At 43.8% G+C, this 21956-nt stretch overlaps 13 non-coding genes across 13 annotated transcripts; all 13 read left to right on the top strand.

The window, feature by feature from the left end:
- The first annotated feature begins 292 nt into the window (after window positions 1-292).
- LOC141213210 (U2 spliceosomal RNA) lies at window positions 293-487 on the top strand. The gene has a single exon (XR_012282763.1). It is a non-coding gene; the product is annotated as a U2 spliceosomal RNA (small nuclear RNA).
- Window positions 488-1602: 1115 nt separating this feature from the next.
- On the top strand, window positions 1603-1793 carry LOC141212894 (U2 spliceosomal RNA). The gene has a single exon (XR_012282477.1). It is a non-coding gene; the product is annotated as a U2 spliceosomal RNA (small nuclear RNA).
- A 1115-nt stretch (window positions 1794-2908) lies between these two features.
- Window positions 2909-3099, top strand: LOC141212893 (U2 spliceosomal RNA). The gene has a single exon (XR_012282476.1). It is a non-coding gene; the product is annotated as a U2 spliceosomal RNA (small nuclear RNA).
- Window positions 3100-4211: 1112 nt separating this feature from the next.
- On the top strand, window positions 4212-4402 carry LOC141212892 (U2 spliceosomal RNA). Its single transcript, XR_012282475.1, has one exon. It is a non-coding gene; the product is annotated as a U2 spliceosomal RNA (small nuclear RNA).
- Window positions 4403-5517: 1115 nt separating this feature from the next.
- Window positions 5518-5708, top strand: LOC141213179 (U2 spliceosomal RNA). The gene has a single exon (XR_012282741.1). It is a non-coding gene; the product is annotated as a U2 spliceosomal RNA (small nuclear RNA).
- Window positions 5709-6823: 1115 nt separating this feature from the next.
- Window positions 6824-7014, top strand: LOC141213095 (U2 spliceosomal RNA). Its single transcript, XR_012282673.1, has one exon. It is a non-coding gene; the product is annotated as a U2 spliceosomal RNA (small nuclear RNA).
- Window positions 7015-8126: 1112 nt separating this feature from the next.
- On the top strand, window positions 8127-8317 carry LOC141212891 (U2 spliceosomal RNA). Its single transcript, XR_012282474.1, has one exon. It is a non-coding gene; the product is annotated as a U2 spliceosomal RNA (small nuclear RNA).
- Window positions 8318-9432: 1115 nt separating this feature from the next.
- Window positions 9433-9623, top strand: LOC141212890 (U2 spliceosomal RNA). The gene has a single exon (XR_012282473.1). It is a non-coding gene; the product is annotated as a U2 spliceosomal RNA (small nuclear RNA).
- Window positions 9624-10738: 1115 nt separating this feature from the next.
- On the top strand, window positions 10739-10929 carry LOC141212889 (U2 spliceosomal RNA). Its single transcript, XR_012282472.1, has one exon. It is a non-coding gene; the product is annotated as a U2 spliceosomal RNA (small nuclear RNA).
- Window positions 10930-12044: 1115 nt separating this feature from the next.
- Window positions 12045-12235, top strand: LOC141213128 (U2 spliceosomal RNA). Its single transcript, XR_012282706.1, has one exon. It is a non-coding gene; the product is annotated as a U2 spliceosomal RNA (small nuclear RNA).
- Window positions 12236-18363: 6128 nt separating this feature from the next.
- LOC141213212 (U2 spliceosomal RNA) lies at window positions 18364-18563 on the top strand. The gene has a single exon (XR_012282765.1). It is a non-coding gene; the product is annotated as a U2 spliceosomal RNA (small nuclear RNA).
- A 1115-nt stretch (window positions 18564-19678) lies between these two features.
- LOC141212888 (U2 spliceosomal RNA) lies at window positions 19679-19869 on the top strand. Its single transcript, XR_012282471.1, has one exon. It is a non-coding gene; the product is annotated as a U2 spliceosomal RNA (small nuclear RNA).
- Window positions 19870-20987: 1118 nt separating this feature from the next.
- LOC141212887 (U2 spliceosomal RNA) lies at window positions 20988-21178 on the top strand. The gene has a single exon (XR_012282470.1). It is a non-coding gene; the product is annotated as a U2 spliceosomal RNA (small nuclear RNA).
- The last annotated feature ends 778 nt before the right edge of the window (window positions 21179-21956 follow it).

Below are 21956 nucleotides of genomic sequence, written 5' to 3'. Positions count from 1 at the left end.
CAAGGTTATACATAGTTTATTTATGGGACAGCCGTGGCGGTGGTGGCTCTGATTCAGAAGGTTTTTGGAAAGTCAAAAAATGGAGGTCACTGGTAAAGTACCAGTAAGTCCTTGTTTAAGTGTTGTGATCTGTCTTTTTTTATGATAATGGTATGTTTTATAGTTTTTTGTCCATTCAAAAGGTATTACAACTGTTTCAGTAAAAAGTTATAAATATGAAATAAAGAAAGTACCATTATGATGTAAGACTGGGCAACGTAGTATGAGTTTTTATACTATTGATTGTTGCTTGAAAAATTTTACTGAATGGTATAAAAAAAAAAAAAAAAAAAAATATGTTCTTATCAGTTTAATATCTGATACGTCCCCTATCTGGGGACCATATATTAAATGGATTTTTAGAACAGGGAGATGGAAAAAGAGCTTGCTCTGTCCACTCCACGCATTGACCTGGTATTGCAGTATCTCCAGGACCGGTGCACCCCTTCTTTAATGCAGTTTCTAAAATCAGAAAGAATTGAATTCAATGTTTTTTGTTCATTTTGCTTCTTTGTCGGATTTTGGGATGGACTCTTTGGCTTTGCTTTTCTTCTCCTCATTGGATTTTTCATGTTCAAAGTTGCAGAAGCCAGATTACAAGCTCATTTTGGTTCAACTTCAGCAACTGTGCATTGCATTGCCATGTAATGTGATGCAATGCTATCTTTCTAGCTCTCCCTTTTTACTTCCTTTTGGATAAACAGACATATTAGGCAAGCATTTTGGAGCTTTCACCTAAATAACTACAGGTGGTGAGATAAGCTGCACAATATAATTGACCTTTCAGTATATTGTTGCACACACACCATCTATTTAGCAAATGCCCTTGTTATCAACAGCAGCCTTTTAAACTCACCTGAGCTAACAGGTATGTGCGCTGGTTACTCTGCTGCGCTTAAAATTTCTTTTTTGGTTTGCTACAATGCCTTTTCTGAAACGTTGTCTCCCTCTGCTGGAACACTGACTTCTTTCATTTAATGCCTGCAGACTATAAAAGAGAACCCAACCCAAAAAGTTTGGTTGATTAGTCTGTGGCATTCTGTTAAACTGTTGCTTATGGCGGTCTCTGTGAGCTTCTCAGCGACATTCAGCCAGCCAGGTATCCTGCCTGCAGTAGATGGAATGTGGCAATGGAACGCTGGCTGCGCGTGTCATAATAGGCTCTGAGCCTTTATATACCTGTGCACAGCAGCAGCCACCTTCAGTCTGCTGCTGGACAGCCAGCAGCAGCAGCAGCAGGAGAGGTATGTAATCAGGAGCCCTCCTGCTAAGGGTAGACAGCTGCTCGTTCCACCCCACCCCCCGCCTTAATTGGTTCTCCTCCCTTCCAACGGTGTTGAGGCGGGTGGGAACAGCAGGGGGTGAAGGTGCTGTGTTTAAAGAGGTGGAGTTATGCAGATCTAAAACGCGTGGATTGCAGCAGCAGCAAGCCGAAAAGTGCAGGCATGTAAGGGATCTAGAGGTTGACAACATGTCTTCTTAACGGGAGTCCAGGAGCTCATCTCCACAAATGGACTTTTCAGGATCCTTGGGTGGCTCCGTAGTTTGAAACCAATTCTGGTTATCGCTTCTCGGCCTTTTGGCTAAGATCAAGTGTAGTATCTGTTCTTATCAGTTTAATATCTGATACGTCCCCTATCTGGGGACCATATATTAAATGGATTTTTAGAACAGGGAGATGGAAAAAGAGCTTGCTCTGTCCACTCCACGCATTGACCTGGTATTGCAGTATCTCCAGGACCGGTGCACCCCTTCTTTAATGCAGTTTCTAAAATCAGAAAGAATTGAATTCAATGTTTTTTGTTCATTTTGCTTCTTTGTCGGATTTTGGGATGGACTCTTTGGCTTTGCTTTTCTTCTCCTCATTGGATTTTTCATGTTCAAAGTTGCAGAAGCCAGATTACAAGCTCATTTTGGTTCAACTTCAGCAACTGTGCATTGCATTGCCATGTAATGTGATGCAATGCTATCTTTCTAGCTCTCCCTTTTTACTTCCTTTTGGATAAACAGACATATTAGGCAAGCATTTTGGAGCTTTCACCTAAATAACTACAGGTGGTGAGGTAAGCTGCACAATATAATTGACCTTTCAGTATATTGTTGCACACACACCATCTATTTAGCAAATGCCCTTGTTATCAACAGCAGCCTTTTAAACTCACCTGAGCTAACAGGTATGTGCGCTGGTTACTCTGATGCGCTTAAAATTTCTTTTTTGGTTTGCTACAATGCCTTTTCTGAAACGTTGTCTCCCTCTGCTGGAACACTGACTTCTTTCATTTAATGCCTGCAGACTATAAAAGAGAACCCAACCCAAAAAGTTTGGTTGATTAGTCTGTGGCATTCTGTTAAACTGTTGCTTATGGCGGTCTCTGTGAGCTTCTCAGCGACATTCAGCCAGCCAGGTATCCTGCCTGCAGTAGATGGAATGTGGCAATGGAACGCTGGCTGCGCGTGTCATAATAGGCTCTGAGCCTTTATATACCTGTGCACAGCAGCAGCCACCTTCAGTCTGCTGCTGGACAGCCAGCAGCAGCAGCAGCAGGAGAGGTATGTAATCAGGAGCCCTCCTGCTAAGGGTAGACAGCTGCTCGTTCCACCCCACCCCCCGCCTTAATTGGTTCTCCTCCCTTCCAACGGTGTTGAGGCGGGTGGGAACAGCAGGGGGTGAAGGTGCTGTGTTTAAAGAGGTGGAGTTATGCAGATCTAAAACGCGTGGATTGCAGCAGCAGCAAGCCGAAAAGTGCAGGCATGTAAGGGATCTAGAGGTTGACAACATGTCTTCTTAACGGGAGTCCAGGAGCTCATCTCCACAAATGGACTTTTCAGGATCCTTGGGTGGCTCCGTAGTTTGAAACCAATTCTGGTTATCGCTTCTCGGCCTTTTGGCTAAGATCAAGTGTAGTATCTGTTCTTATCAGTTTAATATCTGATACGTCCCCTATCTGGGGACCATATATTAAATGGATTTTTAGAACAGGGAGATGGAAAAAGAGCTTGCTCTGTCCACTCCACGCATTGACCTGGTATTGCAGTATCTCCAGGACCGGTGCACCCCTTCTTTAATGCAGTTTCTAAAATCAGAAAGAATTGAATTCAATGTTTTTTGTTCATTTTGCTTGTTTGTCGGATTTTGGGATGGACTCTTTGGCTTTGCTTTTCTTCTCCTCATTGGATTTTTCATGTTCAAAGTTGCAGAAGCCAGATTACAAGCTCATTTTGGTTCAACTTCAGCAACTGTGCATTGCATTGCCATGTAATGTGATGCAATGCTATCTTTCTAGCTCTCCCTTTTTACTTCCTTTTGGATAAACAGACATATTAGGCAAGCATTTTGGAGCTTTCACCTAAATAACTACAGGTGGTGAGATAAGCTGCACAATATAATTGACCTTTCAGTATATTGTTGCACACACACCATCTATTTAGCAAATGCCCTTGTTATCAACAGCAGCCTTTTAAACTCACCTGAGCTAACAGGTATGTGCGCTGGTTACTCTGCTGCGCTTAAAATTTCTTTTTTGGTTTGCTACAATGCCTTTTCTGAAACGTCTCCTTCTGCTGGAACACTGACTTCTTTCATTTAATGCCTGCAGACTATAAAAGAGAACCCAACCCAAAAAGTTTGGTTGATTAGTCTGTGGCATTCTGTTAAACTGTTGCTTATGGCGGTCTCTGTGAGCTTCTCAGCGACATTCAGCCAGCCAGGTATCCTGCCTGCAGTAGATGGAATGTGGCAATGGAACGCTGGCTGCGCGTGTCATAATAGGCTCTGAGCCTTTATATACCTGTGCACAGCAGCAGCCACCTTCAGTCTGCTGCTGGACAGCCAGCAGCAGCAGCAGCAGGAGAGGTATGTAATCAGGAGCCCTCCTGCTAAGGGTAGACAGCTGCTCGTTCCACCCCACCCCCCGCCTTAATTGGTTCTGCTCCCTTCCAACGGTGTTGAGGCGGGTGGGAACAGCAGGGGGTGAAGGTGCTGTGTTTAAAGAGGTGGAGTTATGCAGATCTAAAACGCGTGGATTGCAGCAGCAGCAAGCCGAAAAGTGCAGGCATGTAAGGGATCTAGAGGTTGACAACATGTCTTCTTAACGGGAGTCCAGGAGCTCATCTCCACAAATGGACTTTTCAGGATCCTTGGGTGGCTCCGTAGTTTGAAACCAATTCTGGTTATCGCTTCTCGGCCTTTTGGCTAAGATCAAGTGTAGTATCTGTTCTTATCAGTTTAATATCTGATACGTCCCCTATCTGGGGACCATATATTAAATGGATTTTTAGAACAGGGAGATGGAAAAAGAGCTTGCTCTGTCCACTCCACGCATTGACCTGGTATTGCAGTATCTCCAGGACCGGTGCACCCCTTCTTTAATGCAGTTTCTAAAATCAGAAAGAATTGAATTCAATGTTTTTTGTTCATTTTGCTTGTTTGTCGGATTTTGGGATGGACTCTTTGGCTTTGCTTTTCTTCTCCTCATTGGATTTTTCATGTTCAAAGTTGCAGAAGCCAGATTACAAGCTCATTTTGGTTCAACTTCAGCAACTGTGCATTGCATTGCCATGTAATGTGATGCAATGCTATCTTTCTAGCTCTCCCTTTTTACTTCCTTTTGGATAAACAGACATATTAGGCAAGCATTTTGGAGCTTTCACCTAAATAACTACAGGTGGTGAGATAAGCTGCACAATATAATTGACCTTTCAGTATATTGTTGCACACACACCATCTATTTAGCAAATGCCCTTGTTATCAACAGCAGCCTTTTAAACTCACCTGAGCTAACAGGTATGTGCGCTGGTTACTCTGCTGCGCTTAAAATTTCTTTTTTGGTTTGCTACAATGCCTTTTCTGAAACGTTTTCTCCTTCTGCTGGAACACTGACTTCTTTCATTTAATGCCTGCAGACTATAAAAGAGAACCCAACCCAAAAAGTTTGGTTGATTAGTCTGTGGCATTCTGTTAAACTGTTGCTTATGGCGGTCTCTGTGAGCTTCTCAGCGACATTCAGCCAGCCAGGTATCCTGCCTGCAGTAGATGGAATGTGGCAATGGAACGCTGGCTGCGCGTGTCATAATAGGCTCTGAGCCTTTATATACCTGTGCACAGCAGCAGCCACCTTCAGTCTGCTGCTGGACAGCCAGCAGCAGCAGCAGCAGGAGAGGTATGTAATCAGGAGCCCTCCTGCTAAGGGTAGACAGCTGCTCGTTCCACCCCACCCCCCGCCTTAATTGGTTCTCCTCCCTTCCAACGGTGTTGAGGCGGGTGGGAACAGCAGGGGGTGAAGGTGCTGTGTTTAAAGAGGTGGAGTTATGCAGATCTAAAACGCGTGGATTGCAGCAGCAGCAAGCCGAAAAGTGCAGGCATGTAAGGGATCTAGAGGTTGACAACATGTCTTCTTAACGGGAGTCCAGGAGCTCATCTCCACAAATGGACTTTTCAGGATCCTTGGGTGGCTCCGTAGTTTGAAACCAATTCTGGTTATCGCTTCTCGGCCTTTTGGCTAAGATCAAGTGTAGTATCTGTTCTTATCAGTTTAATATCTGATACGTCCCCTATCTGGGGACCATATATTAAATGGATTTTTAGAACAGGGAGATGGAAAAAGAGCTTGCTCTGTCCACTCCACGCATTGACCTGGTATTGCAGTATCTCCAGGACCAGTGCACCCCTTCTTTAATGCAGTTTCTAAAATCAGAAAGAATTGAATTCAATGTTTTTTGTTCATTTTGCTTGTTTGTCGGATTTTGGGATGGACTCTTTGGCTTTGCTTTTCTTCTCCTCATTGGATTTTTCATGTTCAAAGTTGCAGAAGCCAGATTACAAGCTCATTTTGGTTCAACTTCAGCAACTGTGCATTGCATTGCCATGTAATGTGATGCAATGCTATCTTTCTAGCTCTCCCTTTTTACTTCCTTTTGGATAAACAGACATATTAGGCAAGCATTTTGGAGCTTTCACCTAAATAACTACAGGTGGTGAGATAAGCTGCACAATATAATTGACCTTTCAGTATATTGTTGCACACACACCATCTATTTAGCAAATGCCCTTGTTATCAACAGCAGCCTTTTAAACTCACCTGAGCTAACAGGTATGTGCGCTGGTTACTCTGCTGCGCTTAAAATTTCTTTTTTGGTTTGCTACAATGCCTTTTCTGAAATGTTGTCTCCTTCTGCTGGAACACTGACTTCTTTCATTTAATGCCTGCAGACTATAAAAGAGAACCCAACCCAAAAAGTTTGGTTGATTAGTCTGTGGCATTCTGTTAAACTGTTGCTTATGGCGGTCTCTGTGAGCTTCTCAGCGACATTCAGCCAGCCAGGTATCCTGCCTGCAGTAGATGGAATGTGGCAATGGAACGCTGGCTGCGCGTGTCATAATAGGCTCTGAGCCTTTATATACCTGTGCACAGCAGCAGCCACCTTCAGTCTGCTGCTGGACAGCCAGCAGCAGCAGCAGCAGGAGAGGTATGTAATCAGGAGCCCTCCTGCTAAGGGTAGACAGCTGCTCGTTCCACCCCACCCCCCGCCTTAATTGGTTCTCCTCCCTTCCAACGGTGTTGAGGCGGGTGGGAACAGCAGGGGGTGAAGGTGCTGTGTTTAAAGAGGTGGAGTTATGCAGATCTAAAACGCGTGGATTGCAGCAGCAGCAAGCCGAAAAGTGCAGGCATGTAAGGGATCTAGAGGTTGACAACATGTCTTCCTAACGGGAGTCCAGGAGCTCATCTCCACAAATGGACTTTTCAGGATCCTTGGGTGGCTCCGTAGTTTGAAACCAATTCTGGTTATCGCTTCTCGGCCTTTTGGCTAAGATCAAGTGTAGTATCTGTTCTTATCAGTTTAATATCTGATACGTCCCCTATCTGGGGACCATATATTAAATGGATTTTTAGAACAGGGAGATGGAAAAAGAGCTTGCTCTGTCCACTCCACGCATTGACCTGGTATTGCAGTATCCCCAGGACCGGTGCACCCCTTCTTTAATGCAGTTTCTAAAATCAGAAAGAATTGAATTCAATGTTTTTTGTTCATTTTGCTTGTTTGTCGGATTTTAGGATGGACTCTTTGGCTTTGCTTTTCTTCTCCTCATTGGATTTTTCATGTTCAAAGTTGCAGAAGCCAGATTACAAGCTCATTTTGGTTCAACTTCAGCAACTGTGCATTGCATTGCCATGTAATGTGATGCAATGCTATCTTTCTAGCTCTCCCTTTTTACTTCCTTTTGGATAAACAGACATATTAGGCAAGCATTTTGGAGCTTTCACCTAAATAACTACAGGTGGTGAGATAAGCTGCACAATATAATTGACCTTTCAGTATATTGTTGCACACACACCATCTATTTAGCAAATGCCCTTGTTATCAACAGCAGCCTTTTAAACTCACCTGAGCTAACAGGTATGTGCGCTGGTTACTCTGCTGCGCTTAAAATTTCTTTTTTGGTTTGCTACAATGCCTTTTCTGAAACGTTGTCTCCTTCTGCTGGAACACTGACTTCTTTCATTTAATGCCTGCAGACTATAAAAGAGAACCCAACCCAAAAAGTTTGGTTGATTAGTCTGTGGCATTCTGTTAAACTGTTGCTTATGGCGGTCTCTGTGAGCTTCTCAGCGACATTCAGCCAGCCAGGTATCCTGCCTGCAGTAGATGGAATGTGGCAATGGAACGCTGGCTGCGCGTGTCATAATAGGCTCTGAGCCTTTATATACCTGTGCACAGCAGCAGCCACCTTCAGTCTGCTGCTGGACAGCCAGCAGCAGCAGCAGGAGAGGTATGTAATCAGGAGCCCTCCTGCTAAGGGTAGACAGCTGCTCGTTCCACCCCACCCCCCGCCTTAATTGGTTCTCCTCCCTTCCAACGGTGTTGAGGCGGGTGGGAACAGCAGGGGGTGAAGGTGCTGTGTTTAAAGAGGTGGAGTTATGCAGATCTAAAACGCGTGGATTGCAGCAGCAGCAAGCCGAAAAGTGCAGGCATGTAAGGGATCTAGAGGTTGACAACATGTCTTCTTAACGGGAGTCCAGGAGCTCATCTCCACAAATGGACTTTTCAGGATCCTTGGGTGGCTCCGTAGTTTGAAACCAATTCTGGTTATCGCTTCTCGGCCTTTTGGCTAAGATCAAGTGTAGTATCTGTTCTTATCAGTTTAATATCTGATACGTCCCCTATCTGGGGACCATATATTAAATGGATTTTTAGAACAGGGAGATGGAAAAAGAGCTTGCTCTGTCCACTCCACGCATTGACCTGGTATTGCAGTATCTCCAGGACCGGTGCACCCCTTCTTTAATGCAGTTTCTAAAATCAGAAAGAATTGAATTCAATGTTTTTTGTTCATTTTGCTTGTTTGTCGGATTTTGGGATGGACTCTTTGGCTTTGCTTTTCTTCTCCTCATTGGATTTTTCATGTTCAAAGTTGCAGAAGCCAGATTACAAGCTCATTTTGGTTCAACTTCAGCAACTGTGCATTGCATTGCCATGTAATGTGATGCAATGCTATCTTTCTAGCTCTCCCTTTTTACTTCCTTTTGGATAAACAGACATATTAGGCAAGCATTTTGGAGCTTTCACCTAAATAACTACAGGTGGTGAGATAAGCTGCACAATATAATTGACCTTTCAGTATATTGTTGCACACACACCATCTATTTAGCAAATGCCCTTGTTATCAACAGCAGCCTTTTAAACTCACCTGAGCTAACAGGTATGTGCGCTGGTTACTCTGCTGCGCTTAAAATTTCTTTTTTGGTTTGCTACAATGCCTTTTCTGAAACGTTGTCTCCTTCTGCTGGAACACTGACTTCTTTCATTTAATGCCTGCAGACTATAAAAGAGAACCCAACCCAAAAAGTTTGGTTGATTAGTCTGTGGCATTCTGTTAAACTGTTGCTTATGGCGGTCTCTGTGAGCTTCTCAGCGACATTCAGCCAGCCAGGTATCCTGCCTGCAGTAGATGGAATGTGGCAATGGAACGCTGGCTGCGCGTGTCATAATAGGCTCTGAGCCTTTATATACCTGTGCACAGCAGCAGCCACCTTCAGTCTGCTGCTGGACAGCCAGCAGCAGCAGCAGCAGGAGAGGTATGTAATCAGGAGCCCTCCTGCTAAGGGTAGACAGCTGCTCGTTCCACCCCACCCCCCGCCTTAATTGGTTCTCCTCCCTTCCAACGGTGTTGAGGCGGGTGGGAACAGCAGGGGGTGAAGGTGCTGTGTTTAAAGAGGTGGAGTTATGCAGATCTAAAACGCGTGGATTGCAGCAGCAGCAAGCCGAAAAGTGCAGGCATGTAAGGGATCTAGAGGTTGACAACATGTCTTCTTAACGGGAGTCCAGGAGCTCATCTCCACAAATGGACTTTTCAGGATCCTTGGGTGGCTCCGTAGTTTGAAACCAATTCTGGTTATCGCTTCTCGGCCTTTTGGCTAAGATCAAGTGTAGTATCTGTTCTTATCAGTTTAATATCTGATACGTCCCCTATCTGGGGACCATATATTAAATGGATTTTTAGAACAGGGAGATGGAAAAAGAGCTTGCTCTGTCCACTCCACGCATTGACCTGGTATTGCAGTATCTCCAGGACCGGTGCACCCCTTCTTTAATGCAGTTTCTAAAATCAGAAAGAATTGAATTCAATGTTTTTTGTTCATTTTGCTTGTTTGTCGGATTTTGGGATGGACTCTTTGGCTTTGCTTTTCTTCTCCTCATTGGATTTTTCATGTTCAAAGTTGCAGAAGCCAGATTACAAGCTCATTTTGGTTCAACTTCAGCAACTGTGCATTGCATTGCCATGTAATGTGATGCAATGCTATCTTTCTAGCTCTCCCTTTTTACTTCCTTTTGGATAAACAGACATATTAGGCAAGCATTTTGGAGCTTTCACCTAAATAACTACAGGTGGTGAGATAAGCTGCACAATATAATTGACCTTTCAGTATATTGTTGCACACACACCATCTATTTAGCAAATGCCCTTGTTATCAACAGCAGCCTTTTAAACTCACCTGAGCTAACAGGTATGTGCGCTGGTTACTCTGCTGCGCTTAAAATTTCTTTTTTGGTTTGCTACAATGCCTTTTCTGAAACGTTGTCTCCTTCTGCTGGAACACTGACTTCTTTCATTTAATGCCTGCAGACTATAAAAGAGAACCCAACCCAAAAAGTTTGGTTGATTAGTCTGTGGCATTCTGTTAAACTGTTGCTTATGGCGGTCTCTGTGAGCTTCTCAGCGACATTCAGCCAGCCAGGTATCCTGCCTGCAGTAGATGGAATGTGGCAATGGAACGCTGGCTGCGCGTGTCATAATAGGCTCTGAGCCTTTATATACCTGTGCACAGCAGCAGCCACCTTCAGTCTGCTGCTGGACAGCCAGCAGCAGCAGCAGCAGGAGAGGTATGTAATCAGGAGCCCTCCTGCTAAGGGTAGACAGCTGCTCGTTCCACCCCACCCCCCGCCTTAATTGGTTCTCCTCCCTTCCAACGGTGTTGAGGCGGGTGGGAACAGCAGGGGGTGAAGGTGCTGTGTTTAAAGAGGTGGAGTTATGCAGATCTAAAACGCGTGGATTGCAGCAGCAGCAAGCCGAAAAGTGCAGGCATGTAAGGGATCTAGAGGTTGACAACATGTCTTCTTAACGGGAGTCCAGGAGCTCATCTCCACAAATGGACTTTTCAGGATCCTTGGGTGGCTCCGTAGTTTGAAACCAATTCTGGTTATCGCTTCTCGGCCTTTTGGCTAAGATCAAGTGTAGTATCTGTTCTTATCAGTTTAATATCTGATACGTCCCCTATCTGGGGACCATATATTAAATGGATTTTTAGAACAGGGAGATGGAAAAAGAGCTTGCTCTGTCCACTCCACGCATTGACCTGGTATTGCAGTATCTCCAGGACCGGTGCACCCCTTCTTTAATGCAGTTTCTAAAATCAGAAAGAATTGAATTCAATGTTTTTTGTTCATTTTGCTTGTTTGTCGGATTTTGGGATGGACTCTTTGGCTTTGCTTTTCTTCTCCTCATTGGATTTTTCATGTTCAAAGTTGCAGAAGCCAGATTACAAGCTCATTTTGGTTCAACTTCAGCAACTGTGCATTGCATTGCCATGTAATGTGATGCAATGCTATCTTTCTAGCTCTCCCTTTTTACTTCCTTTTGGATAAACAGACATATTAGGCAAGCATTTTGGAGCTTTCACCTAAATAACTACAGGTGGTGAGATAAGCTGCACAATATAATTGACCTTTCAGTATATTGTTGCACACACACCATCTATTTAGCAAATGCCCTTGTTATCAACAGCAGCCTTTTAAACTCACCTGAGCTAACAGGTATGTGCGCTGGTTACTCTGCTGCGCTTAAAATTTCTTTTTTGGTTTGCTACAATGCCTTTTCTGAAACGTTGTCTCCTTCTGCTGGAACACTGACTTCTTTCATTTAATGCCTGCAGACTATAAAAGAGAACCCAACCCAAAAAGTTTGGTTGATTAGTCTGTGGCATTCTGTTAAACTGTTGCTTATGGCGGTCTCTGTGAGCTTCTCAGCGACATTCAGCCAGCCAGGTATCCTGCCTGCAGTAGATGGAATGTGGCAATGGAACGCTGGCTGCGCGTGTCATAATAGGCTCTGAGCCTTTATATACCTGTGCACAGCAGCAGCCACCTTCAGTCTGCTGCTGGACAGCCAGCAGCAGCAGCAGCAGGAGAGGTATGTAATCAGGAGCCCTCCTGCTAAGGGTAGACAGCTGCTCGTTCCACCCCACCCCCCGCCTTAATTGGTTCTCCTCCCTTCCAACGGTGTTGAGGCGGGTGGGAACAGCAGGGGGTGAAGGTGCTGTGTTTAAAGAGGTGGAGTTATGCAGATCTAAAACGCGTGGATTGCAGCAGCAGCAAGCCGAAAAGTGCAGGCATGTAAGGGATCTAGAGGTTGACAACATGTCTTCTTAACGGGAGTCCAGGAGCTCATCTCCACAAATGGACTTTTCATTATCCTTGGGTGGCTCCGTAGTTTGAAACCAATTCTGGTTATCGCTTCTCGGCTTTTTGGCTAAGATCAAGTGTAGTATCTGTTCTTATCAGTTTAATGTCTGATACGTCCCCTATCTGGGGACCATATATTAAATGGATTTTTAGAACAGGGAGATGGAAAAAGAGCTTGCTCTGTCCACTCCACGCATTGACCTGGTATTGCAGTATCTCCAGGACCGGTGCACCCCTTCTTTAATGCAGTTTCTAAAATCAGAAAGAATTGAATTCAATGTTTTTTGTTCATTTTGCTTGTTTGTCGGATTTTGGGATGGACTCTTTGGCTTTGCTTTTCTTCTCCTCATTGGATTTTTCATGTTCAAAGTTGCAGAAGCCAGATTACAAGCTCATTTTGGTTCAACTTCAGCAACTGTGCATTGCATTGCCATGTAATGTGATGCAATGCTATCTTTCTAGCTCTCCCTTTTTACTTCCTTTTGGATAAACAGACATATTAGGCAAGCATTTTGGAGCTTTCACCTAAATAACTACAGGTGGTGAGATAAGCTGCACAATATAATTGACCTTTCAGTATATTGTTGCACACACACCATCTATTTAGCAAATGCCCTTGTTATCAACAGCAGCCTTTTAAACTCACCTGAGCTAACAGGTATGTGCGCTGGTTACTCTGCTGCGCTTAAAATTTCTTTTTTGGTTTGCTACAATGCCTTTTCTGAAACGTTGTCTCCTTCTGCTGGAACACTGACTTCTTTCATTTAATGCCTGCAGACTATAAAAGAGAACCCAACCCAAAAAGTTTGGTTGATTAGTCTGTGGCATTCTGTTAAACTGTTGCTTATGGCGGTCTCTGTGAGCTTCTCAGCGACATTCAGCCAGCCAGGTATCCTGCCTGCAGTAGATGGAATGTGGCAATGGAACGCTGGCTGCGCGTGTCATAATAGGCTCTGAGCCTTTATATACCTGTGCACAGCAGCAGCCACCTTCAGTCTGCTGCTGGACAGCCAGCAGCAGCAGGAGAGGTATGTAATCAGGAGCCCTCCTGCTAAGGGTAGACAGCTGCTCGTTCCACCCCACCCCCCGCCTTAATTGGTTCTCCTCCCTTCCAACGGTGTTGAGGCGGGTGGGAACAGCAGGGGGTGAAGGTGCTGTGTTTAAAGAGGTGGAGTTATGCAGATCTAAAACGCGTGGATTGCAGCAGCAGCAAGCCGAAAAGTGCAGGCATGTAAGGGATCTAGAGGTTGACAACATGTCTTCTTAACGGGAGTCCAGGAGCTCATCTCCACAAATGGACTTTTCAGGATCCTTGGGTGGCTCCGTAGTTTGAAACCAATTCTGGTTATCGCTTCTCGGCCTTTTGGCTAAGACCATTTGGTTGCAGCCTGATAGGTGCGAGTTCTCTGGAGGAATCCAGGCCTTTTTGCGAAAGGATTTGGCGATTTTCTGTGGTATTATACCGACAGGTTTTGAAGATGAACTTCGTGAAGAATACTATCCGAATTGGAGTGGATCCATCAGTTTCCGAGAGGAATAATGTGTCCTTCATCGTGGAGAAACTTTTGGAAGGAAAAGCTGGAGCAAAACGAGGCGACTTCTACAGCGTCAACGAGTTTCCTAAATCAGGTACATATGACGTGACTTTTGTAGAAGAAAATACCTGCCTTGATGTGTTTGAGTGGCTTCGGAGTCACACTGATGATCCTTTCTTGGAAGGGGTGTGGTTTGAACCCTTGTTTGGACTTCAAGAAAAGATTGTGTGGGTAACAGTTTATAACCCTTTTACTGAGCCAGCATTGCTTGAAGGCTTCCTTGCACGGTACTGTGATTATGTGCGTAAAGGGGAAAAGCAGTTTAATTCTTTAGGTATTTTCAACTGCAAATACAAGTTTCGGGTGAAACTGAAGAAGGATCCTGGAAGTGTGGGAGGCTTTAGACATCCTCCTGCGAATTTTTCTGTGGCGGGACATAGGGGCTTCCTTTACTATGTAGGGCAGCCTATGTATTGCAGGAAATGTTACTGCTTTGGACATGTGCAGGATGCATGTAAGAAAGGGCAATGTTGCCGTAACTGCAAAGAGGAGGGGCATGTGGCAAGTGCGTGCCCGAAGCCCAAGGCTTGTGACATGTGTGGAAGTGGTGAGCACATGTTTAAAGATTGCCCGCAGGGTGTGCCCAGGAAAACTGATAAGGAGAGGAAAAAGGAGGAGGAGGAGAGGAGGGTTTTGCAGCAGATAGAAAGAGAAACTGCTAGAATGGAGAGAGAGCAGAGGAGGCGGAGTGAAAGGTCTGCCCCTGAAACTGTGAGTCTGAGGCCTGCTTACCAGAAGGAGAAAAAGGCACCTAAAATGGAGAAGGAGCTTGTGAAAGAATTGAGGAGAATGGAGGGGCAGATGAATGCAGCGGGAGAAGGAAGGTGTCCGGATACGTTGGACTTTCAGGACGTTGTAGATGCTGCAGATTGTATGGAAACTGGGGAAGGGTCATCACACCCTTCAGATCCTGAGAATATTGAGGAGTACTTCTCCGATGAGGGTGGGGGGAGTAGAAAATGTCACAGGGAGGGTGGTGGGGCAAATGATGAAGAAGATATCAAGGCACCGCAGCGAAAAGTGGGTGCCAAGAAAGCAAGGTGGGGTGATGGTGATGCTGCTAGCGGCTCGGAAACGAGTTGCTCGGTTCAGATGGTGGAAGAAGATAGTGGGGGTGCTGGTTAAGGTTGCCTTGCAATATGCGTGATAATGCCTATTATAAGCTTTGACTTAAGTCAAAGGCTTTTTCTTGTGAGTGGAGTTTTTGTAGTGTTTTTGTAACTTTTCTGTTTTCGTTTTTTTTAGGAGGTTTAAAAAAGGAAAAAATGGGTTTTACTATAATTTCACAAAATGTGAGAGTGTTTAAAAATAAGGCCAGGAGGGCTGCAATTTTTGATTTTTTTGGCTATGAAGAATGCATCGATTTTTTGTTTGCAAGAGTGTGGAGTGGTGGATGGGGTGAGAGGAGATGAATGGTCTCATGGAGCATCTGTGTGGTCGGGGAGTGCATGTAATAAAAATGATGGTGTGGGGATTTTAGTTAAAGGGAGGGAGGTGGTTTTGAGTGATTATGTGGTGATTGATGTGGGGAGGTGCATTTTAGCAAATTTTGAGTATAAAAATGTTAAATTTTGTGTTATTAATGTTTATGCGCCGGTGGAGAAAAATGACCGGAAAAAGTTATTTGAAAAAATTAAACTTTTTGTTCCGGGAAGAATGCCTGTGGTGATTGTGGGTGATATGAATTGTGATGTGGGGAGAGTGAATGTGGATGTGTCTGGGAAAACTTTGTTAGAGTTGGTTAGTGATTTTGATTTGCATGATATGCAAAGTGTATGTAAAGTGAGGCCTTTGTTAAATACCTTCTTTTCCGAAAGTGGAAGAATACAATCTAGATTGGATTACTGTTGTATTTCAAAAAATATGATTCCTGTTGACTATAAGCAGGAGAATGTTTTGTTTTCAGATCATGTGTGCATGTCGTGTGAGTTGGATGTGAATGTGAATGGGGTGTTTGGGAAAGGTTTGTGGAAGTTGAATGTTAAGTTATTGGAGTATGAGGAAGTAAGAAAGGAATATGCAAGACGGTATGAGGAGTGGTGTGAGTGTAAAAATGGTTTTGGGAATGTTTGTGGGTGGTGGGATTGGGTTAAAAAACAGACAAAAATTTTTTTCAAAAATTTGGGTTATAAGATGGCAGCAGTCAAGAGGAGACATTTTGTGAGTTTAAATGCACGTTTAAGTTTCTTGTATAAATTGAGGGAGGGAGGGATGGAGGTGGAGGAGGATATTTTACAAGTGAAAAAGGAGGTTCATGAGTTCTTGTTGGAAAAATGGAGGAGTATTGTCTTTAGAGCAAAAGTTGATAATTTGGAGTATGATGAAAAATGTTCACGTTTTTTTTTCAAGAAGGTTTTTGGGAAAAAGCAAAATATGTGTGTGTTGAATGGAGCAGATGGAAGCGAGGTGAGTGGAGAGGATATGTGTGAGGAAGTGGCAAAGTTTTATGAGGATTTGTATGCTGTAAAGTGGAGGGATGAGTGTTTGGAGAATGATGTTTTGAGTACGTTAGAGAGTAAATTGAATGAGGCGGAAAGAGAGAGGCTGATGGATGCTGTGACAAGTGATGAAGTATGGAAGGTTATGTGTAGTATGGCTTTGAATAAGACGCCGGGGGAGGATGGTCTTCCAGTAGAATTTTACCGCATGATGTGGGATGTGATTGGGAGTGATTTTGTGGATTTTTGTAAGTATATGTGGGAAAATATGGAGGTGGCAGGTAGTATGCGTGCAGGTATGGTTGTATTGATTCCGAAAAAGGGTGATTTGAAGAGTCTGAAAAACTGGAGGCCAATAACATTATTGAACTGTGATTATAAGATCTACGCAAAATTAATGGCAAATAGGATGCGTGATGTGATAGAGAGTGTGATTGGGGATGAGCAGTGTTGTGCAGTACCTGGGAGACGGATTCACGAGTGTGTGTGTATATTGAGAGATTGTCTATGGGATTGTATGAGCCGGAAGAAGAGTGTGTTTTTGTTGAGCCTGGATTTTGAAAAGGCGTATGATAGGTTGTCGCATGGTTTTTTGTTTAGAGTGTTGCTGAGAATGGGTTTTCCTGCTGATTTTGTTGGGAGAGTGAGAAGTCTATATACAGATATTTATAGTTGTGTTTTAATGAACGGTTATGTCGGTAGGAGAGTGAATGTGCATTCGGGCGTGAGGCAGGGGTGTCCGTTATCCCCTGTGGCTTTTATTTGTGCAATTGAACCTTTGTTGTGTATATTGAGGAAGGATAAAGTGGTTCGAGGTGTGCAAGTGCTGGGAGGTGGAGGAAGAGAGTGGAAGGTGAGTGGTTATATGGATGACGTGTGTGTATTATGTGATTCTGAATGTTCGGTGAGGCGGGTGAAGTTGTTAGTGTCTATCTTTTGTGGTGCGTCTGCATTTAAAGTGAATTGGGAAAAGAGTGAGTGTAAGGTTTTTGGAAGTGGTATTTTGAGTAGAGATGTAGGTGTGAACGTAGTGAGTGGGCCCATTAAGGTTTTGGGAGTGAAGTTTTCAGAAAGATTGGATGGGAAAGAAAGTTGGGATGACGCGAAAGAGAAGGTTGAAAAGAAGTTATGTTTTTGGAAGTTGAGAAGCCTTACTTTCTTTGGAAAAATCTTAGTCATTAAAAGCGTGGTGTTGCCTATTTTTTTATATGTTGCAGTTGTGTTTCCACCAGGTTATATGGTTTTGAGAGGATTGAATAGGATTTTGTTTGTTTTTTTGTGGAATTCTAAAATGGAGAGGGCGCGGAGGGAAGTGTTGGTGAAGCGTATGGAGAAAGGTGGTTTGGGTTTTCCAAATTTAGAAGTTTTTTTGGGTGTGAATATTGTGGTGTTTGTGCTGAAAGTGATTATGGGCGATGGAAAGTTTTCATGTATGTGTGGATATTTATTTGGGGCTTATTCTTTTCGTTTGAAGTGGAGAGAGAGGGATTTGCGGTGTCCGGTTGCTTTTGAGGTGCCCGTGTGGTATGTGTGGGTTTATAAGTTTTTGGTGAAGTATGAGTTGTGTGATGTGGATGTGAGGTTGTTGGGAAATAAGAAGGCTGTGTACAGGATGATTGAGTGTAGAGAAATGGAGAGTGGAATAAATTTGGTGAGAGGGTGTGATGTGCAAAAAGTATGGAAGAAGGTGCGGATGGGTGGTATGACAAATAAGCAGAGTGAGGTTGTGTGGCAGTCTTTGCATGGAGTGTTGCCAGTAAGAGAGTTTCAGAGGAATAGAGGTTTAGTGAGGAGTGAAACGTGTCCAAGAAATGGCTGTGGTGGAAGGGAAAGTGTGTTGCATGTTTTTTGGAATTGCCAGTATGCTAGAGATGTGATTGGGAGAATGGGGCCTTTGTGTAAAGAATTGTGTGGTGTGAATTTGTTGTCCTTTGAGTTGTTTATGTTTGGTTTGGGAATATGTGATGGGATGAAGGAAAGAGTCTTGTGGTTGATGCTTGCGTGTATAAAGGAAGTGTTATGGGATGTGAGGAATGTGTATGTGTTTAAAAGGAAGGAAATTGCTGTAAAGGATAGTGTGAAGGTGATTATGGGGAAGATGTATGTGTGTTTCCTATGGGACAAAAAGAGGAGAGGGGAAGTGGATGCGGAGGGAATATGGAAAGTTAAAAAGTGGAGATATTTTGTAAATACTTCTTGATCTTGTTTTCTGTGTAAGGTTTAAAAAGAAGAAATAAAAATTTTCCGGTGATGATGGGAGCAGCATTTGTGTCGTTGAGATGATGCAGCTGTTTGGAAGGAAGTTCCTTTGGTCGTGACTATAGACCGTGGATTTCCCCATCTGAGGGAAAAAAAAAAAAAAAAAAAAAAAAAAAAAAAATCTGTTCTTATCAGTTTAATATCTGATACGTCCCCTATCTGGGGACCATATATTAAATGGATTTTTAGAACAGGGAGATGGAAAAAGAGCTTGCTCTGTCCACTCCACGCATTGACCTGGTATTGCAGTATCTCCAGGACCGGTGCATCCCTTCTTTAATGCAGTTTCTAAAATCAGAAAGAATTGAATTCAATGTTTTTTGTTCATTTTGCTTGTTTGTCGGATTTTGGGATGGACTCTTTGGCTTTGCTTTTCTTCTCCTCATTGGATTTTTCATGTTCAAAGTTGCAGAAGCCAGATTACAAGCTCATTTTGGTTCAACTTCAGCAACTGTGCATTGCATTGCCATGTAATGTGATGCAATGCTATCTTTCTAGCTCTCCCTTTTTACTTCCTTTTGGATAAACAGACATATTAGGCAAGCATTTTGGAGCTTTCACCTAAATAACTACAGGTGGTGAGATAAGCTGCACAATATAATTGACCTTTCAGTATATTGTTGCACACACACCATCTATTTAGCAAATGCCCTTGTTATCAACAGCAGCCTTTTAAACTCACCTGAGCTAACAGGTATGTGCGCTGGTTACTCTGCTGCGCTTAAAATTTCTTTTTTGGTTTGCTACAATGCCTTTTCTGAAACATTGTCTCCTTCTGCTGGAACACTGACTTCTTTCATTTAATGCCTGCAGACTATAAAAGAGAACCCAACCCAAAAAGTTTGGTTGATTAGTCTGTGGCATTCTGTTAAACTGTTGCTTATGGCGGTCTCTGTGAGCTTCTCAGCGACATTCAGCCAGCCAGGTATCCTGCCTGCAGTAGATGGAATGTGGCAATGGAACGCTGGCTGCGCGTGTCATAATAGGCTCTGAGCCTTTATATACCTGTGCACAGCAGCAGCCACCTTCAGTCTGCTGCTGGACAGCCAGCAGCAGCAGCAGCAGGAGAGGTATGTAATCAGGAGCCCTCCTGCTAAGGGTAGACAGCTGCTCGTTCCACCCCACCCCCCGCCTTAATTGGTTCTCCTCCCTTCCAACGGTGTTGAGGCGGGTGGGAACAGCAGGGGGTGAAGGTGCTGTGTTTAAAGAGGTGGAGTTATGCAGATCTAAAACGCGTGGATTGCAGCAGCAGCAAGCCGAAAAGTGCAGGCATGTAAGGGATCTAGAGGTTGACAACATGTCTTCTTAACGGGAGTCCAGGAGCTCATCTCCACAAATGGACTTTTCAGGATCCTTGGGTGGCTCCGTAGTTTGAAACCAATTCTGGTTATCGCTTCTCGGCCTTTTGGCTAAGATCAAGTGTAGTATCTGTTCTTATCAGTTTAATATCTGATACGTCCCCTATCTGGGGACCATATATTAAATGGATTTTTAGAACAGGGAGATGGAAAAAGAGCTTGCTCTGTCCACTCCACGCATTGACCTGGTATTGCAGTATCTCCAGGACCGGTGCACCCCTTCTTTAATGCAGTTTCTAAAATCAGAAAGAATTGAATTCAATGTTTTTTGTTCATTTTGCTTGTTTGTCGGATTTTGGGATGGACTCTTTGGCTTTGCTTTTCTTCTCCTCATTGGATTTTTCATGTTCAAAGTTGCAGAAGCCAGATTACAAGCTCATTTTGGTTCAACTTCAGCAACTGTGCATTGCATTGCCATGTAATGTGATGCAATGCTATCTTTCTAGCTCTCCCTTTTTACTTCCTTTTGGATAAACAGACATATTAGGCAAGCATTTTGGAGCTTTCACCTAAATAACTACAGGTGGTGAGATAAGCTGCACAATATAATTGACCTTTCAGTATATTGTTGCACACACACCATCTATTTAGCAAATGCCCTTGTTATCAACAGCAGCCTTTTAAACTCACCTGAGCTAACAGGTATGTGCGCTGGTTACTCTGCTGCGCTTAAAATTTCTTTTTTGGTTTGCTACAATGCCTTTTCTGAAACGTTGTCTCCTTCTGCTGGAACACTGACTTCTTTCATTTAATGCCTGCAGACTATAAAAGAGAACCCAACCCAAAAAGTTTGGTTGATTAGTCTGTGGCATTCTGTTAAACTGTTGCTTATGGCGGTCTCTGTGAGCTTCTCAGCGACATTCAGCCAGCCAGGTATCCTGCCTGCAGTAGATGGAATGTGGCAATGGAACGCTGGCTGCGCGTGTCATAATAGGCTCTGAGCCTTTATATACCTGTGCACAGCAGCAGCCACCTTCAGTCTGCTGCTGGACAGCCAGCAGCAGCAGCAGCAGCAGGAGAGGTATGTAATCAGGAGCCCTCCTGCTAAGGGTAGACAGCTGCTCGTTCCACCCCACCCCCCGCCTTAATTGGTTCTCCTCTCTTCCAACGGTGTTGAGGCGGGTGGGAACAGCAGGGGGTGAAGGTGCTGTGTTTAAAGAGGTGGAGTTATGCAGATCTAAAACGCGTGGATTGCAGCAGCAGCAAGCCGAAAAGTGCAGGCATGTAAGGGATCTAGAGGTTGACAACATGTCTTCTTAACGGGAGTCCAGGAGCTCATCTCCACAAATGGACTTTTCAGGATCCTTGGGTGGCTCCGTAGTTTGAAACCAATTCTGGTTATCGCTTCTCGGCCTTTTGGCTAAGATCAAGTGTAGTATCTGTTCTTATCAGTTTAATATCTGATACGTCCCCTATCTGGGGACCATATATTAAATGGATTTTTAGAACAGGGAGATGGAAAAAGAGCTTGCTCTGTCCACTCCACGCATTGACCTGGTATTGCAGTATCTCCAGGACCGGTGCACCCCTTCTTTAATGCAGTTTCTAAAATCAGAAAGAATTGAATTCAATGTTTTTTGTTCATTTTGCTTGTTTGTCGGATTTTGGGATGGACTCTTTGGCTTTGCTTTTCTTCTCCTCATTGGATTTTTCATGTTCAAAGTTGCAGAAGCCAGATTACAAGCTCATTTTGGTTCAACTTCAGCAACTGTGCATTGCATTGCCATGTAATGTGATGCAATGCTATCTTTCTAGCTCTCCCTTTTTACTTCCTTTTGGATAAACAGACATATTAGGCAAGCATTTTGGAGCTTTCACCTAAATAACTACAGGTGGTGAGATAAGCTGCACAATATAATTGACCTTTCAGTATATTGTTGCACACACACCATCTATTTAGCAAATGCCCTTGTTATCAACAGCAGCCTTTTAAACTCACCTGAGCTAACAGGTATGTGCGCTGGTTACTCTGCTGCGCTTAAAATTTCTTTTTTGGTTTGCTACAATGCCTTTTCTGAAACGTTGTCTCCTTCTGCTGGAACACTGACTTCTTTCATTTAATGCCTGCAGACTATAAAAGAGAACCCAACCCAAAAAGTTTGGTTGATTAGTCTGTGGCATTCTGTTAAACTGTTGCTTATGGCGGTCTCTGTGAGCTTCTCAGCGACATTCAGCCAGCCAGGTATCCTGCCTGCAGTAGATGGAATGTGGCAATGGAACGCTGGCTGCGCGTGTCATAATAGGCTCTGAGCCTTTATATACCTGTGCACAGCAGCAGCCACCTTCAGTCTGCTGCTGGACAGCCAGCA

This window comes from Phyllobates terribilis, unplaced genomic scaffold (genome assembly GCF_046119375.1).
Source record: "Phyllobates terribilis strain yellow unplaced genomic scaffold, ASM4611937v1 Scaffold_187__1_contigs__length_3656778, whole genome shotgun sequence".
Taxonomy (NCBI): domain Eukaryota; kingdom Metazoa; phylum Chordata; class Amphibia; order Anura; family Dendrobatidae; genus Phyllobates; species Phyllobates terribilis.
The sequence above is the reverse complement of the archived record's forward strand: the minus strand, read 5'-3'. Positions and strand labels throughout refer to the sequence as shown.